This window comes from Crinia signifera, chromosome 1 (assembly GCF_055691185.1).
Source record: "Crinia signifera chromosome 1, ASM5569118v1, whole genome shotgun sequence".
Taxonomy (NCBI): domain Eukaryota; kingdom Metazoa; phylum Chordata; class Amphibia; order Anura; family Myobatrachidae; genus Crinia; species Crinia signifera.
In genome coordinates this window covers 236637335-236652079 of record NC_139217.1, presented here as the reverse complement: position 1 = coordinate 236652079, position 14745 = coordinate 236637335, and positions in this window count along the sequence as shown.

Below are 14745 nucleotides of genomic sequence, written 5' to 3'. Positions count from 1 at the left end.
TAGAACACATGGTTATATTTATAGATCACGGGTGGTTTCCATTCAGAGAACACATAATTTTATTCATAAAACACAGGGTTCTATTCATAGAACACAGGGTTCCATTTATAGAACACAGGGTTCTATTCATAGAACTCAAGGTGTTATTCATAAAACAGATGGTTATATTTATAGATCACGGGTGGTTTCCATTCAGAGAACACATAATTGCATTCATAAAACACAGGGTTCTATTCATAGAACACAGGGTTCCATTTATAGAACACAGGGTTCTATTCATATAACACAAGGTTTTATTCATAGAACACATGGCTATATTTATAGATCACGGGTGGTTTCCATTCAGAGAACACATGGTTTCATTCATAAAACACAGGGTTCTATTTATAGAACACAGGGTTCCATTCATAGAACACAGGGTTCTATTAATAGAACACAAGGTTTTATTCATAAAACACATGGTTATATTTATAGATCACGGGTGGTTTCCATTCAGAGAACACATGGTTTCATTCATAAAACACAGGGTTCTATTCATAGAACACAGGGTTCCATTCATAGAACACAGGGTTCTATTAATAGAACACAAGGTTTTATTCATAAAACACATGGTTATATTTATAGATCACGGGTGGTTTCAATTCAGAGAACACATCATTTCATTCATAAAACACAGGGTTCTATTCATAGAACACAAGGTTCCAATTATAGAACACAGGGTTCTATTCATAGAACACAAGGTTTTATTCATAGAACAGATGGGTATATTTATAGATCACGGGTGGTTTCCATTCAGAGAACACATGGTTTCATTCATAAAACACAGGGTTCTATTCATAAAACACAGGGTTCCATTCATAGAACACAGGGTTCTATTAATAGAACACAAGGTTTTAGTCATAGAACAGATGGTTATATTTATAGATCACGAGTGGTTTCCATTCAGAGAACACATAATTGCATTCATAAAACACAGGGTTCTATTCATAGAACACAGGGTTCCATTTATAGAACACAGGGTTCTATTCATAGAACACAGGGTTCCATTCATAGAACACAGGGTTCTATTAATAGAACACAAGGTTTTATTCATAAAACACATGGTTATATTTATAGATCACGGGTGGTTTCCATTCAGAGAACACATCATTTCATTCATAAAACACAGGGTTCTATTCATAGAACACAGGGTTCCATTTATAGAACACTGGGTTCTATTCATAGAACACAAGGTTTTATTCATAGAACACATGGTTATATTTATAGATCACGGGTGGTTTCCATTCAGAGAACACATAATTGTATTCATAAAACACAGGGTTCTATTCATAGAACACAGGTTTCCATTTATAGAACACAGGGTTCTATTCATAGAACTCAAGGTTTTATTCATAGAACAGATGGTTATATTTATAGATCACGGGTGGTTTCCATTCAGAGAACACATAATTTCATTCATAAAACACAGGGTTCTATTCATAGAACACAGGGTTCCATTTATAGAACACGGGGTTCTATTCATAGAACACAAGGTTTATTCATAGAACAGATGGTTATATTTATAGATCACGGGTGGTTTCCATTCAGAGAACACATGGTTTCATTCATAAAACACAGGGTTCTATTCATGGAACACAGGGTTCCATTTATAGAACACGGGGTTTTATTAATAGAACACAAGGTTTATTCATAGAACAGATGGTTATATTTATAGATCACGGGTGGTTTCCATTCAGAGAACACATAATTTTATTCATAAAACACAGGGTTCTATTCATAGAACACAGGGTTCCATTTATAGAACACAGGGTTATATTCATAGAACTCAAGGTTTTATTCATAGAACAGATGGTTATATTTATAGATCACGGGTGGTTTCCATTCAGAGAACACATAATTTCATTCATAAAACACAGGGTTCTATTCATAGAACACAGGGTTCATTTTATAGAACACGGGGTTCTATTCATAGAACACAAGGTTTATTCATAGAACAGATGGTTATATTTATAGATCATGGGTGGTTTCCATTCAGAGAACACAGGGTTCTATTCATGGAACACAGGGTTCCATTCATAGAACACAGGGTTCTATTAATAGAACACAAGGTTTTATTCATAGAACACATGGTTATATTTATAGATCACGGGTGGTTTCCATTCAGAGAACACATAATTTCATTCATAAAACACAGGGTTCTATTCATAGAACAAAAGGTTCCAATTATAGAACACAGGGTTCTATTCATAGAACACAAGGTTTTATTCATAGAACAGATGGGTATATTTATAGATCACGGGTGGTTTCCATTCAGAGAACACATGGTTTCATTCATAAAACACAGGGTTCTATTCATAAAACACAGAGTTCCATTCATAGAACACAGGGTTCTATTAATAGAACACAAGGTTTTATTCATAAAACACATGGTTATATTTATAGATCACGGGTGGTTTCCATTCAGAGAACACATGGTTTCATTCATAAACCACAGGGTTATATTCATAGAACACAGGGTTCCATTCATAGAACACAGGGTTCTATTAATAGAACACAAGGTTTTATTAATAGAACACATGGTTATATTTATAGATCACGGGTGGTTTCCATTCAGAGAACATATAATTTCATTCATAAAACACAGGGTTCTATTCATAGAACACAAGGTTCCAATTATAGAACACAGGGTTCTATTCATAGAACACAAGGTTTTATTCATAGAACAGATGGGTATATTTATAGATCACGGGTGGTTTCCATTCAGAGAACACATGGTTTCATTCATAAAACACAGGGTTCTATTCATAAAACACAGGGTTCCATTCATAGAACCCAGGGTTCTATTAATAGAACACAAGGTTTTATTCATAGAACACATGGTTATATTTATAGATCACGGGTGGTTTCCATTCAGAGAACACATGATTTCATTCATAAAACACAGGGTTCTATTTATAGAACACTGGGTTCCATTCATAGAATACAGGGTTCTATTTATAGAACACAAGGTTTTATTCATAAAACACATTTTTATATTTATAGATCACGGGTGGTTTCCATTCAGAGAACACATGGTTTCATTCATAAAACACAGGGTTCTATTCATAGAACACAGGGTTCCATTCATAGAACACAGGGTTCTATTAATAGAACACAAGGTTTTATTCATAAAACACATGGTTATATTTATAGATCACGGGTGGTTTCCATTCAGAGAACACATAATTTCATTCATAAAACACAGGGTTCTATTCATAGAACACAGGGTTCCATTTATAGAACACAGGGTTCTATTCATAGAACACAAGGTTTTATTCATAGAACACATGGTTATATTTATAGATCACGGGTGGTTTCCATTCAGAGAACACATAATTTTATTCATAAAACACAGGGTTCTATTCATAGAACACAGGGTTCCATTTATAGAACACAGGGTTCTATTCATAGAACTCAAGGTGTTATTCATAAAACAGATGGTTATATTTATAGATCACGGGTGGTTTCCATTCAGAGAACACATAATTGCATTCATAAAACACAGGGTTCTATTCATAGAACACAGGGTTCCATTTATAGAACACAGGGTTCTATTCATATAACACAAGGTTTTATTCATAGAACACATGGCTATATTTATAGATCACGGGTGGTTTCCATTCAGAGAACACATGGTTTCATTCATAAAACACAGGGTTCTATTTATAGAACACAGGGTTCCATTCATAGAACACAGGGTTCTATTAATAGAACACAAGGTTTTATTCATAAAACACATGGTTATATTTATAGATCACGGGTGGTTTCCATTCAGAGAACACATGGTTTCATTCATAAAACACAGGGTTCTATTCATAGAACACAGGGTTCCATTCATAGAACACAGGGTTCTATTAATAGAACACAAGGTTTTATTCATACAACACATGGTTATATTTATAGATCACGGGTGGTTTCAATTCAGAGAACACATCATTTCATTCATAAAACACAGGGTTCTATTCATAGAACACAAGGTTCCAATTATAGAACACAGGGTTCTATTCATAGAACACAAGGTTTTATTCATAGAACAGATGGGTATATTTATAGATCACGGGTGGTTTCCATTCAGAGAACACATGGTTTCATTCATAAAACACAGGGTTCTATTCATAAAACACAGGGTTCCATTCATAGAACACAGGGTTCTATTAATAGAACACAAGGTTTCAGTCATAGAACACATGGTTATATTTATAGATCACGGGTGGTTTCCATTCAGAGAACACATAATTTCATTCATAAAACACAGGGTTCTATTCATAGAACACAGGGTTCCATTTATAGAACACAGGGTTCTATTCATAGAACACAAGGTTTTATTCATAGAACAGATGGTTATATTTATAGATCACGGGTGGTTTCCATTCAGAGAACACATAATTGCATTCATAAAACACAGGGTTCTATTCATAGAACACAGGGTTCCATTTATAGAACACAGGGTTCTATTCATAGAACACAAGGTTTTATTCATAGAACACATGGCTATATTTATAGATCACGGGTGGTTTCCATTCAGAGAACCCATGGTTTCATTCATAAAAAACAGGGTTCTATTTATAGAACACAGGGTTCCATTCATAGAACACAGGGTTCTATTAATAGAACACAAGGTTTTATTCATAAAACACATGGTTATATTTATAGATCACGTGTGGTTTTCATTCAGAGAACACATGGTTTCATTCATAAAACACAGGGTTCTATTCATAGAACACAGGGTTCCATTCATAGAACACAGGGTTCTATTAATAGAACACAAGGTTTTATTCATAAAACACATGGTTATATTTATAGATCACGGGTGGTTTCCATTCAGAGAACACATCATTTCATTCATAAAACACAGGGTTCTATTCATAGAACACAGGGTTCCATTTATAGAACACTGGGTTCTATTCATAGAACACAAGGTTTTATTCATAGAACACATGGTTATATTTATAGATCACGGGTGATTTCCATTCAGAGAACACATAATTGTATTCATAAAACACAGGGTTCTATTCATAGAACACAGGTTTCCATTTATAGAACACAGGGTTCTATTCATAGAACTCAAGGTTTTATTCATAGAACAGATGGTTATATTTATAGATCACGGGTGGTTTCCATTCAGAGAACACATAATTTCATTCATAAAACACAGGGTTCTATTCATAGAACACAGGGTTCCATTTATAGAACACGGGGTTCTATTCATAGAACACAAGGTTTATTCATAGAACAGATGGTTATATTTATAGATCACGGGTGGTTTCCATTCAGAGAACACATGGTTTCATTCATAAAACACAGGGTTCTATTCATGGAACACAGGGTTCCATTCATAGAACACAGGGTTCTATTAATAGAACACAATGTTTTAATCATAAAACACATGGTTATATTTATAGATCACGGGTGGTTTCCATTCAGAGAACACATAATTTCATTCATAAAACACAGGGTTCTATTCATAGAACACAAGGTTTTATTCATAGAACACATGGCTATATTTATAGATCACGGGTGGTTTCCATTCAGAGAACACATGGTTTCATTAATAAAACACAGGGTTCTATTTATAGAACACAGGGTTCCATTCATAGAACACAGGGTTCTATTAATAGAACACAAGGTTTTATTCATAAAACACATGGTTATATTTATAGATCACGGGTGGTTTCCATTCAGAGAACACATGGTTTCATTCATAAAACACATGGTTCTATTCATAGAACACAGGGTTCCATTCATAGAACACAGGGTTCTATTAATAGAACACAAGGTTTTATTCATAATACACATGGTTATATTTATAGATCACGGGTGGTTTCCATTCAGATAACACATCATTTCATTCATAAAACACAGGGTTCTATTCATAGAACACAGGGTTCCATTTATAGAACACGGGGTTCTATTCATAGAACACAAGGTTTATTCATAGAACAGATGGTTATATTTATAGATCACGGGTGGTTTCCATTCAGAGAACACATGGTTTCATTCATAAAACACAGGGTTCTATTCATGGAACACAGGGTTCCATTCATAGAACACAGGGTTCAATTAATAGAACACAAGGTTTTATTCATAGAACACATGGTTATATTTATAGATCACGGGTGGTTTCCATTCAGAGAACACATAATTTCATTCATAAAACACAGGGTTCTATTTATAGAACACAGGGTTCCATTTATAGAACACTGGGTTCTATTCATAGAACACAAGGTTTTATTCATAGAACACATGGTTATATTTATAGATCACGGGTGGTTTCCATTCAGAGAACACATAATTTTATTCATAAAGCACAGGGTTCTATTCATAGAACACAGGGTTCCATTTATAGTACACAGGGTTCTATTCATAGAACTCAAGGTTTTATACATTGAACAGATGGTTATATTTATAGATCACGGGTGGTTTCCATTCAGAGAACACATAATTTCATTCATAAAACACAGGGTTCTATTCATAGAACACAGGGTTCCATTTATAGAACACAGGGTTTTATTCATAGAACACAAGGTTTATTCATAGAACAGATGGTTATATTTATAGATCACGGGTGGTTTCCATTCAGAGAACACATGGTTTCATTCATAAAACACAGGGTTCTATTCATGGAACACAGGGTTCTATTAATATAACACAAGGTTTTATTCATAGAACACATGGTTTTATTCATAGAATACATGGTTTTATTTATAGAACAGATGGGTATATTTATAGATCACGGGTGGTTTCCATTCAGAGAACACATGGTTTCATTCATAAAACACAGGGTTCTATTTATAGAACACAGGGTTCCATTCATAGAACACAGGGTTCTATTAATAGAACACAAGGTTTTATTCATAAAACACATGGTTATATTTATAGATCACGGGTGGTTTCCATTCAGAGAACACATGGTTTCATTCATAAAACACAGGGTTCTATTCATAGAACACAGGGTTCCATTTATAGAACACAGGGTTCTATTCATAGAACACAAGGTTTTATTCATAGAACACATGGTTATATTTATAGATCACGGGTGGTTTCCATTCAGAGAACACATAATTTTATTCATAAAACACAGAGTTCTATTCATAGAACACAGGGTTCCATTTATAGAACACAGGGTTCTATTCATAGAACTCAAGGTTTTATTCATAGAACAGATGGTTATATTTATAGATCACGGGTGGTTTCCATTCAGAGAACACATAATTGCTTTCATAAAACACAGGGTTCTATTCATAGAACACAGGGTTCCATTTTTAGAACACAGGGTTCTATTCATAGAACACAAGGTTTTATTCATAGAACACAGGGTTCTATTTATAGAACACAGGGTTCCATTTATAGAACACAGGGTTCTATTCATAGAACACAAGGTTTTATTCATAGAACACATGGTTATATTTATAGATCACGGGTGGTTTCCATTCAGAGAACACATGGTTTCATTCATAAAACACAGGGTTCTATTTATAGAACACAGGGTTCCATTCATAGAACACAGGGTTCTATTTATAGAACAGAAGGTTTTATTCATATAACACATGGTTATATTTATAGATCACGGGTGGTTTCCATTCAGAGAACACATGGTTTCATTCATAAAACACAGGGTTCTATTCATAAAACACAGGGTTCCATTCATAGAACACAGGGTTCTATTAATAGAACACAAGGTTTTATTCATAAAACACATGGTTATATTTATAGATCACGGGTGGTTTCCATTCAGAGAACACATAATTTTATTCATAAAACACAGAGTTCTATTCATAGAACTCAGGGTTCCATTTATAGAACACAGGGTTCTATTCATAGAACTCAAGGTTTTATTCATAGAACAGATGGTTATATTTATAGATCACGGGTGGTTTCCATTCAGAGAACACATAATTGCATTCATAAAACACAGGGTTCTATTCATAGAACACAGGGTTCCATTTTTAGAACACAGGGTTCTATTCATAGAACACAAGGTTTTATTCATAGAACACATGGCTATATTTATAGATCACGGGTGGTTTCCATTCAGAGAACACATGGTTTCATTCATAAAACACAGGGTTCTATTTATAGAACACAGGGTTCCATTCATAGAACACAGGGTTCTATTTATAGAACAGAAGGTTTTATTCATATAACACATGGTTATATTTATAGATCACGGGTGGTTTCCATTCAGAGAACACATGGTTTCATTCATAAAACACAGGGTTCTATTCATAAAACACAGGGTTCCATTCATAGAACACAGGGTTCTATTAATAGAACACAAGGTTTTATTCATAAAACACATGGTTATATTTATAGATCATGGGTGGTTTCCATTCAGAGAACACATCATTTCATTCATAAAACACAGGGTTCTATTCATAGAACACAGGGTTCCATTTATAGAACACTGGGTTCTATTCATAGAACACAAGGTTTTATTCATAGAACACATGGTTATATTTATAGATCACGGGTGGTTTCCATTCAGAGAACACATAATTTTATTCATAAAACACAGGGTTCTATTCATAGAACACAGGGTTCCATTTATAGAACACAGGGTTCTATTCATAGAACTCAAGGTTTTATTCATAGAACAGATGGTTATATTTATAGATCACGGGTGGTTTCCATTCAGAGAACACATAATTTTATTCATAAAACACAGGGTTCTATTCATAGAACACAGGGTTCCATTTATAGAACACAGGGTTCTATTCATAGAACTCAAGGTTTTATTCATAGAACAGATGGTTATATTTATAGATCACGGGTGGTTTCCATTCAGAGAACACATAATTTCATTCATAAAACACAGGGTTCTATTCATAGAACACAGGGTTCCATTTATAGAACATGGGGTTCTATTCATAGAACACAAGGTTTATTCATAGAACAGATGGTTATATTCATAGATCACGGGTGGTTTCCATTCAGAGAACACATGGTTTTATTCATAAAACACAGGGTTCTATTCATGGAACACAGGGTTCCATTCATAGAACACAGGGTTCTATTAATAGAACACAAGGTTTTATTCATAGAACACATGGTTATATTTATAGATCACGGGTGGTTTCCATTCAGAGAACACATAATTTCATTCATAAAACACAGGGTTCTATTCATAGAACACAAGGTTCCAATTATAGAACACAGGGTTCTATTCATAGAACACAAGGTATTATTCATAAAACACATGGTTATATTTATAGATCACGGGTGGTTTCCATTCAGAGAACACATGGTTTCATTCATAAAACACAGGGTTCTATTCATAGAACACAGGGTTCCATTTATAGAACACAGGGTTCTATTCATAGAACACAAGGTTTTATCCATAGAACACATGGTTATATTTATAGATCACGGGTGGTTTCCATTCAGAGAACACATAATTTTATTCATAAAACACAGAGTTCTATTCATAGAACACAGGGTTCCATTTATAGAACACAGGGTTCTATTCATAGAACTCAAGGTTTTATTCATAGAACAGATGGTTATATTTATAGATCACGGGTGGTTTCCATTCAGAGAACACATAATTGCTTTCATAAAACACAGGGTTCTATTCATAGAACACAGGGTTCCATTTTTAGAACACAGGGTTCTATTCATAGAACACAAGGTTTTATTCATAGAACACATGGCTATATTTATAGATCACGGGTGGTTTCCATTCAGAGAACACATGGTTTCATTCATAAAACACAGGGTTCTATTTATAGAACACAGGGTTCCATTCATAGAACACAGGGTTCTATTTATAGAACAGAAGGTTTTATTCATATAACACATGGTTATATTTATAGATCACGGGTGGTTTCCATTCAGAGAACACATGGTGTCATTCATAAAACACAGGGTTCTATTCATAAAACACAGGGTTCCATTCATAGAACACAGGGTTCTATTAATAGAACACAAGGTTTTATTCATAAAACACATGGTTATATTTATAGATCATGGGTGGTTTCCATTCAGAGAACACATCATTTCATTCATAAAACACAGGGTTCTATTCATAGAACACAGGGTTCCATTTATAGAACACTGGGTTCTATTCATAGAACACAAGGTTTTATTCATAGAACACATGGTTATATTTATAGATCACGGGTGGTTTCCATTCAGAGAACACATAATTTTATTCATAAAACACAGGGTTCTATTCATAGAACACAGGGTTCCATTTATAGAACACAGGGTTCTATTCATAGAACTCAAGGTTTTATTCATAGAACAGATGGTTATATTTATAGATCACGGGTGGTTTCCATTCAGAGAACACATAATTTCATTCATAAAACACAGGGTTCTATTTATAGAACACAGGGTTCCATTTATAGAACACGGGGTTCTATTCATAGAACACAAGGTTTATTCATAGAACAGATGGTTATATTTATAGATCACGGGTGGTTTCCATTCAGAGAACACATAATTTCATTCAGAAAACACAGGGTTCTATTCATAGAACACAAGGTTCCAATTATAGAACACAGGGTTCTATTCATAGAACACAACGTTTTATTCATAGAACTGATGGGTATATTTATAGATCACAGGTGGTTTCCATTCAGAGAACACATGGTTTCATTCATAAAACACAGGGTTCTATTCATAAAACACAGAGTTCCATTCATAGAACACAGGGTTCTATTAATAGAACACAAGGTTTTATTCATACAACACATGGTTATATTTATAGATTACGGGTGGTTTCCATTCAGAGAACACATAATTGCATTCATAAAACACAGGGTTCTATTCATAGAACACAGGGTTCCATTTATAGAACACAGGGTTCTATTCATAGAACACAAGGATTTATTCATAGAACACATGGCTATATATATAGATCACGGGTGGTTTCCATTCAGAGAACACATGGTTTCATTCATAAAACACAGGGTTCTATTCATAGAACACAGGGCTCCATTCATAGAACACAGGGTTCTATTAATAGAACACAAGGTTTTATTCATAAAACACATGGTGATATTTATAGATCACGGGTGGTTTCCATTCAGAGAACACATAATTTCATTCATAAAACACAGGGTTCTATTTATAGAACACAGGGTTCCATTTATAGAACACGGGGTTCTATTCATAGAACACAAGGTTTATTCATAGAACAGATGGTTATATTTATAGATCACGGGTGGTTTCCATTCAGAGAACACATAATTTCATTCAGAAAACACAGGGTTCTATTCATAGAACACAAGGTTCCAATTATAGAACACAGGGTTCTATTCATAGAACACAAGGTTTTATTCATAGAACAGATGGGTATATTTATAGATCACGGGTGGTTTCCATTCAGAGAACACATGGTTTCATTCATAAAACACAGGGTTCTATTCATAAAACACAGGGTTCCATTCATAGAACACAGGGTTCTATTAATAGAACACAAGGTTTTATTCATAGAACACATGGTTATATTTATAGATCACGGGTGGTTTCCATTCAGAGAACACATGATTTCATTCATAAAACACAGGGTTCTATTTATAGAACACAGGGTTCCATTCATAGAACACAGGGATCTATTAATAGAACACAAGGTTTTATTCATAAAACACATGGTTATATTTATAGATCGCGGGTGGTTTCCATTCAGAGAACACATGGTTTCATTCATAAAACACAGGGTTCTATTCATAGAACACAGGGTTCCATTTATAGAACACAGGGTTCTATTAATAGATCACAAGGTTTTATTCATAAAACACATGGTTATATTTATAGATCACGGGTGGTTTCCATTCAGAGAACACATAATTTCATTCATAAAACACAGGGTTCTATTCATAGAACACAGGGTTCCATTTATAGAACACAGGGTTCTATTCATAGAACACAAGGTTTTATTCATAGAACACATGGTTATATTTATAGATCACGGGTGGTTTCCATTCAGAGAACACATGGTTTCATTCATAAAACACAGGGTTCTATTCATAGAACACAGGGTTCCATTCATAGAACACAGGGTTCTATTAATAGAACACAAGGTTTTATTCATAAAACACATGGTTATATTTATAGATCACGGGTGGTTTCCATTCAGAGAACACATCATTTCATTCATAAAACACAGGGTTCTATTCATAGAACACAGGGTTCCATTTATAGAACACTGGGTTCTATTCATAGAACACAAGGTTTTATTCATAGAACACATGGTTATATTTATAGATCACGGGTGGTTTCCATTCAGAGAACACATAATTTTATTCATAAAGCACAGGGTTCTATTCATAGAACACAGGGTTCCATTTATAGTACACAGGGTTCTATTCATAGAACTCAAGGTTTTATTTATTGAACAGATGGTTATATTTATAGATCACGGGTGGTTTCCATTCAGAGAACACATAATTTCATTCATAAAACACAGGGTTCTATTCATAGAACACAGGGTTCCATTTATAGAACACAGGGTTTTATTCATAGAACACAAGGTTTATTCATAGAACAGATGGTTATATTTATAGATCACGGGTGGTTTCCATTCAGAGAACACATGGTTTCATTCATAAAACACAGGGTTCTATTCATGGAACACAGGGTTCTATTAATATAACACAAGGTTTTATTCATAGAACACATGGTTTTATTCATAGAATACATGGTTTTATTCATAGAACAGATGGGTATATTTATAGATCACGGGTGGTTTCCATTCAGAGAACACATGGTTTCATTCATAAAACACAGGGTTCTATTTATAGAACACAGGGTTCCATTCATAGAACACAGGGTTCTATTAATAGAACACAAGGTTTTATTCATAAAACACATGGTTATATTTATAGATCACGGGTGGTTTCCATTCAGAGAACACATGGTTTCATTCATAAAACACAGGGTTCTATTCATAGAACACAGGGTTCCATTTATAGAACACAGGGTTCTATTCATAGAACACAAGGTTTTATTCATAGAACACATGGTTATATTTATAGATCACGGGTGGTTTCCATTCAGAGAACACATAATTTTATTCATAAAACACAGAGTTCTATTCATAGAACACAGGGTTCCATTTATAGAACACAGGGTTCTATTCATAGAACTCAAGGTTATATTCATAGAACAGATGGTTATATTTATAGATCACGGGTGGTTTCCATTCAGAGAACACATAATTGCTTTCATAAAACACAGGGTTCTATTCATAGAACACAGGGTTCCATTTTTAGAACACAGGGTTCTATTCATAGAACACAAGGTTTTATTCATAGAACACATGGCTATATTTATAGATCACGGGTGGTTTCCATTCAGAGAACACATGGTTTCATTCATAAAACACAGGGTTCTATTTATAGAACACAGGGTTCCATTCATAGAACACAGGGTTCTATTTATAGAACAGAAGGTTTTATTCATATAACACATGGTTATATTTATAGATCACGGGTGGTTTCCATTCAGAGAACACATGGTTTCATTCATAAAACACAGGGTTCTATTCATAAAACACAGGGTTCCATTCATAGAACACAGGGTTCTATTAATAGAACACAAGGTTTTATTCATAAAACACATGGTTATATTTATAGATCACGGGTGGTTTCCATTCAGAGAACACATCATTGCATTCACAAAACACAGGGTTCTATTCATAGAACACAGGGTTCCATTTATAGAACACGGGGTTCTATTCATAGAACTCAAGGTTTTATTCATAGAACAGATGGTTATATTTATAGATCACGGGTGGTTTCCATTCAGAGAACACATAATTGCATTAATAAAACACAGGGTTCTATTCATAGAACACATGGTTCCATTTATAGAACACGGGGTTCTATTCATAGAACACAAGGTTTATTCATAGAACAGATGGTTATATTCATAGATCACGGGTGGTTTCCATTCAGAGAACACATGGTTTTATTCATAAAACACAGGGTTCTATTCATGGAACACAGGGTTCCATTCATAGAACACAGGGTTCTATTAATAGAACACAATGTTTTATTCATAGAACACATGGTTATATTTATAGATCACGGGTGGTTTCCATTCAGAGAACACATAATTTCATTCATAAAACACAGGGTTCTATTCATAGAACACAAGGTTCCAATTATAGAACACAGGGTTCTATTAATAGAACACAAGGTTTTATTCATAAAACACATGGTTATATTTATAGATCACGGGTGGTTTCCATTCAGAGAACACATGGTTTCATTCATAAAACACAGGGTTCTATTTATAGAACACAGGGTTCCATTCATAGAACACAGGGTTTTATCCATAGAACACATGGTTATATTTATAGATCACGGGTGGTTTCCATTCAGAGAACACATAATTTTATTCATAAAACACAGAGTTCTATTCATAGAACTCAGGGTTCCATTTATAGAACTCAGGGTTCTATTCATAGAACTCAAGGTTTTATTCATAGAACAGATGGTTATATTTATAGATCACGGGTGGTTTCCATTCAGAGAACACATAATTGCATTCATAAAACACAGGGTTCTATTCATAGAACACAGGGTTCCATTTTTAGAACACAGGGTTCTATTCATAGAACACAAGGTTTTATTCATAGAACACATGGCTATATTTATAGATCACGGGTGGTTTCCATTCAGAGAACACATGGTTTCATTCATAAAACACAGGGTTCTATTTATAGAACACAGGGTTCCATTCATAGAACACAGGGTT